Genomic DNA, 6,000 nt, shown 5'->3' on the forward strand with positions numbered 1-6,000 from the left:
GAAACCTGAGTTAAGGTCTGTAGATTGTACCAATGTCAATTTCCTGCTTTTGATGTTATACTACAGTTATGTAAGATGCTACCATTGGGGGAAGCTGGATGATGGTCACAAAGGACCTCTCTATACTCTTTTTGCAATTTCTTGTGGGTTGGTAATTATTTCAAAATTAACAGCTTTAAAAAAAAAAATGTATTATTGGATCATTAAAGATGGTTCTTTAAACCTGATCCAAGTTGTCTAGAAACCAGCTTTATATTGACCTAGTCCACTAAAGCAAAAAAACTACAAAGACTCAGAAATTTGAGCTTGATTAGAAATTTAAACTTGATGAGATAAAGTCTTTCTCTCTCCCTTCTTATTAATAAGGGCTTTGTTTTTAGTAATCGAATATAATTATCTACCTACATCCACAGCAGAGAATCTCTACCCTCTGAGACCACATGGACAAATGTACAAAAAGCCAAGAAAACAAGAGCCAAACGCATGTACATTTATAATATGCATTTAAAATATAAATAATTTCTGGCTTGCTTCACAATTTCCCAAGGACAGAACAAAAAGCTCAGCTCCCAAAATCTAAGGGTCAGGAGGATTCAAGAGCATCTAAGCTAATCACTTTTAATTTCAATCCACTCTTAACTCTTATGAGCAAATTTACCCTGAATTCAAGAATTGGAAGTTTCCTATTTTAAAACTGATGATTCAGAAATTTAATCACACATACACAAGGCACTACAATGTGTGGTATAACCTGTCCCATCAGAGAAACCTAGGTTCCATACTCCCCTGCTCTCCTTGACCTTGGTCAGCTTACTGAACTTTCAGGAGTCTTCTGTCCCTACACTACAGATGTGAGCAACGAGCATTATTGACTCGAAGCCTTGCTGTGAAAATGTAAGGATTGTACAAGGTATGTCAGGGCCCAGGGCTTCACAGAGACACCCAACGGCTTGCTCTGATACACAGAAGTACAAACACAGTGAATATATTCTCAATTCTCGTGCTGGACCAAAAGGTCTAATAGGCCTGCCTACACCTCCAGTTTATTTTAAGAAAGCTGAATTACTTTACAAAGAAAAACTTGCTTTCCTCCAATTACATTATATGATTTCTTCTTTAATTCTTCCTTGCAATAGTGTATATACAACCTCAATGTTTGAATATGGAAATGTCCATGTTTATCAGTAATTCTTTTCCTGGCTCTGTCATCAATTACTTTTCTTTATAAACTCTCCTAAATTTATTTTTTAGTAATGATAATTCTGTTCTCAGCACATATTCTAAAAAATAGTCTAGATGATTTTACTATACACATTTAATAATGTACATGAGAATTCAATTGAAGACAGTATTCTATTTAACAGAAGCAGACACGGTCTTCATCAAATTTTAGCAAATTCAGACAACTATTTAGATCACTTTAGGAATAGGCAAACACTAAAATATTAAATTTGTCACTTTTCAAAGGCAGAAACTTTATCTTCAATATGGGTCCCTTATTGAAGGGACCTATTAAAGAATTATATTCTATTAAAGACCTTAAAACAAATGGGGGCTCGAATTATTTTTAAGTTTATTAAATTTAGATGTTTATATTTTTTCAAGTTAAGTCTACAATTTCATCTATTTTCAGAAGAGATATGTCTACAGTTTTCCTTTCTTGCATAGTCTTTGTCTGGCTTTAGCATCAGGGTAATATCAGTCCGAATGAGCTGGAAAGCGTTCTCCCTTCTTCTAGTTGTTGGAAGTTGGTGAAGGATTGGTGTTAATTCTTTCCTAAGAATTTGGTAGAACTCATTAGTGAAGCCATTTGGTTCTGGGCTTTTCTTTGTGGGACTTTGTTTCTTAAAATTAGGAAATTTCAACTCCCAATTATTTTAATCCACAAAAATTAGGAAAAGGAACAGAAATCCCAGGGAAGGGATTACTTCACTGTCTCTTAACCAAGTTGAGGAAATTCCTTTCTATTCCTGGTTTGTTGAATGTTTCCATCATGAAAAGGTGTTGCATTTTGTCAAATGCTTTTTCAGCATCTACTGAGATGATCATGTGGTTTCTTTCCTTTACTAATGTGGTGTATCAGTTATTACTGTATGTTGAACCAACTTTGCATTCATGAGGAAAATCCCAGGTGGCTGTGGTGAATAATTCTTTTTATATGTCGCTGGACTCTGTTTGCTAACATTGAGTATTTTTGCATCTATTTTCCTAAGAGATACTGGTGTGCGGTTTTCTCATCTTGTGAAGTCTTTGATTCTGTACCATGGTAACAGTGGCTTCACAGAATGAGCAGGAAGTGTTTTTCCATTTTTTTTGGAAAAGTCTATGAAGAAGTGGTGTTAATTCTTCCCTAAGCATATGGTAGAACTCACCAGTGAAGCCATTTGATTCCAGGCTTTTCTTTGTGGGACTTTGTAAAGTAGTATATTCCAACTCTTATTCCTTTCTCACAGATTAATCTATGAGAAATTAGAAAGAGGAACAGAAGAAATGACCTAAGGTTCTTGTTTGTTTAAAAAAAAATAAGTGATTTTTAAAAAGTAAGTGTGTAATAAAAGGTGAGGACGTCTTTTCCTATAAGGCTATCCATTCACCTTTTTAAATTTTAAGTCTTTCTGGGTTGAGATATCTTAAGTTGTCTAAGTTAATCCTCCTGAAAACCCCAGGAAGTTTTATTATCCCCATTTGACAGAGGACTTTAAGGTTAAGATAAGTTACACAAACTGTCCAAGGTCAGTTAGACATATAGTAGTGTTTATGAGTGAGAGAGAATTCAAAAGTCACAATCCCTTATCGACTACTTACTAGCTTGGCATATTGGGTGAATTACTCACTTTTGGGCCTCAGTGTCTTCATTTCTAAAGTGAGACAAAACCCTATATCTCTTAGGGTGGTTGTATAAACAAAATGCATGTAAAGTGCTTATGACAGAGCCCAGTTTACAGTATGTGCTCAACGTCTGCACTGAGCTCTACTATTACTAGGTGTTGCCCAGTGATGCCATTTAAGTTGTAATGGTTCCAAAATGCTTGAACTTTAAAGCAATTAAGAAATTGTAAGGCTTAGATTGGAAAGGTAGCAGTTAAAAGAAATCTGATTCCAGTCACAGATAAATTATTTTACTTTTACTACTATTTTTTGTACCTTCTGATATTACTACATGTGCATCTAGTCAAAAAACAAAAGCACTTAAAAGGGAGAAAAGTACATAAAATTCTAAGTGCTCTTTATTGTAAATATTTAGCCATTTAAAAATAGACCCATACTGTCTTTAGTTTTGCATTTTGTTTTTCATTGACAAGAACACTAGAATCGATTTTTCCAAAACACATTTTTTTGCTATTAACTACATAGGGTTAAGATATAAATACTCAAAATGTATTGCTGAAGATCGTCTAAATTCTTTAAAAAACAAAATTCTCCAAATAATTTAGAAGTACATATGTTTGTTAATGTGGCCAACCAGCACAAAGTTCTACAGTAAGCTACAGAGGTCACAACTACAATCAGGCACTTTTATTATTTCCTAGGAGTTGTGAGCTGCCAGTTCCTTTGCACAGTTCATTCCACTATTCAAAGTAGTTTCACATTTACCATTCTATCTGTCCCTCTCCCAACAGCCCCCTAATGGTAAGGTATACAGAAGATTTCTCATTTCCATCTGAAATTTGTGGAAACCAAGGTGTTGCATAAGCTAGTTACCCCCGCTGGGCCTGGAATTCAAGTCTTGAGCCTGCATTGAAGCTTACCAACTGTCACTTCATCTCTTTAAGCTATTTGCAGGGAACAGTGAACGCTGTAACTAAAAGAATGCAATAGCCTGATTGCCAAAACTGCAGTAACGTTTACCCCTTATGGTCCTTGGAAGATAATGTGCTAGTTCAAACCGTCAGGTTAAGATAGTACGGTGTAGAGGAATGCTGACACTCATTTCAAATAGGTCAGAAAATTTGTTGTATGACACACTCACCCCATTACAGTTCACCCTAGCCTCAAGATCCAGTTACCGGGCTGGTTTGCTTGTGCACCCTGGCTGGTGCACAGAACTCCCACACAGTTCTTTACCTCTGCTCTAAGTATAATTACAGCAAATGTACAACCATGGCATTTATTCTATTCATGACTCTCAGAGTTAGGAAAAGACTAAGATACAGAATGGTTTTAAAGATCAACACAATTCTTCCTTTAAAAAAAAACTATCTGCTTATTAAAAAATCAAGCAAAATGTTCCTTTTCTTAGAGACATAAAGAGACTTAACTGTGGTTCACCTTTGTCCTCCCAAGCTTTTAACATTCATCTCAGTTTAACATCCCTCAACCAGCATTCACTTGTGTCATGCCCAGCAGTTAATCCACTAGATCAGTTTTTCTTCTTCTCATCACCATATGTGACCACGGGTCCTGGGAAAGAAGACTTAACCAACTCCAGGATGTAAGTCAGTATAGTGGAACAGCAACATACTATAATTTATTGCTATCATTATATATTGTGCAATTAATATGTACCTGACTTTTCTTATTTTATATACACCTTAATCTAATTCTAACAACTCCATCGGGTATTATTATACCCATCATCTGGGGAAAACTGGGATAAAAAGGTAAGTAAAGTGCCCAAGTTCACAGCAACAAACGGCTGATGAAGGACTTGAACCCGGATCTTACCCTTAATACCAAAACTGCCTAGACCTCAACTATAATCCCAACGTGATCATAAAGTTAATCGAATGACCTTGGGCCAGTCGTTTCATATCTCTGGGCCTGTTCTTCCACCAAAAATGACCTGCCCTATGAGCTTTTAGGTGTTTTCCTGCTTTTAACGTTCGGTGACTTTGCGACTGGACTACTCCCCACCTCCCAATAGGTGAAAATGTTAAGACTGAAGTTTTTCAACTACTGCGTGTTCTAGCACATTCTCTATTCTCTTCAGGGTGCTAAGATCCAGTCTTCGCTTTTAGGTTTCATTTTAAAATATTGAAGCTGTAACACTAATTCTAAATGTTCTCTCTCGGTCCAATACCACCTTTCCCCACTACTAGGGGTAGTGATCAGGCCCGATCCCACTGCAGGCCTTTACTCCGGCCCACCTCGCGGCTTCCCAGACAGCCAGCAAAAGGCCTAAAGAGAGCCTTAGAAGCACAGCCATAGGAAGTTGGCTTTGCCTGAGATTAAGGGACGCTCTAGGGCACCTGCCACGCCTCCCGACCCCAGCGGCGCGGCGGAGGCCCGGCTTCCCAACCGAGCTCGCCCAGGTTCGGGCCTTGCTCGTCACGACCGCAAGTCGGCAGGTCCCGAGCCCTCGAAAACCCAGCCCGACCCCTCGGCTCCGGCCACGCCCGGCCTCTGGGTCTTGGCGCCGGGAACCCAGGGCCCCGGGGTCCTCACAGGCCTGAATACATCCGCAGGCCTTCCGTCTCACCTCGAGCCTCCCGGGGACCGCCGGCGGCACCCGTGCCTCCTCCCGCCCGCACACCTCGCCTCGCGCTGCAGTAGGGACAGCGGCAGAGGCGACCCGACCGTCACGTGCCGCGGGACCAAGAGGCCTAGGCTGCCGCTGCCACCGCGCGAGCGAGCACCGCCGCACGAAGCCCAGCCCTGCGTCCGCCCCTCGCTCCTGAGTAGCTACGGCTAGTGCCAAGTCCCGCCCCCCTACGCCAGCTCCGTAATGCGGTTGGTTGCTGCGGCCATCGCTCTAATCACCTTCCCATACGCCCCCTAGGGCTATTCTTCGTGGAGTGTGAGAATTGGCTGGAAGTAAGGCAGGAAGTGGCTGTTGGTTGGGCTGGAGGGGAGGGGGCGGACCACAGCGGAGCGGGCGCGCGCCCTGGGGCGGGGCCGAGCGGGCTCGCGTTCTTGCGCCTGTTGCCCTCCTGCCTTAGTGGGCAGGCTGCCCGCCGTGTCATCTTAACTCTTGTGGTTCTTCTAACTCCTCGGTTCCTGGATCCAGGCCCCAGGACTGACATCCCTTTCCCTTCGCTAAGGGGACAAATGGCAGGCAGC

General features: G+C 41.0%; 1 protein-coding gene across 2 annotated transcripts in view; it reads right to left on the reverse strand.

Annotated features, from left to right (window-relative positions):
* CANX (calnexin) overlaps positions 1-5,584 on the reverse strand; it is a 28,366-nt gene extending 22,782 nt beyond the window's left edge. For both annotated transcript variants that reach the window (XM_006923249.3, XM_006923250.3), the window contains exon 1: positions 5,420-5,584. The gene's annotated coding sequence lies outside the window, so the exon portion shown is untranslated. The remainder of the gene's footprint in view (positions 1-5,419) is intronic.
* Between the last annotated feature and the right edge of the window lie 416 nt (positions 5,585-6,000).

Source organism: Pteropus alecto, unplaced genomic scaffold (assembly GCF_000325575.1).
Source record: "Pteropus alecto unplaced genomic scaffold, ASM32557v1 scaffold78, whole genome shotgun sequence".
NCBI lineage: Eukaryota > Metazoa > Chordata > Mammalia > Chiroptera > Pteropodidae > Pteropus > Pteropus alecto.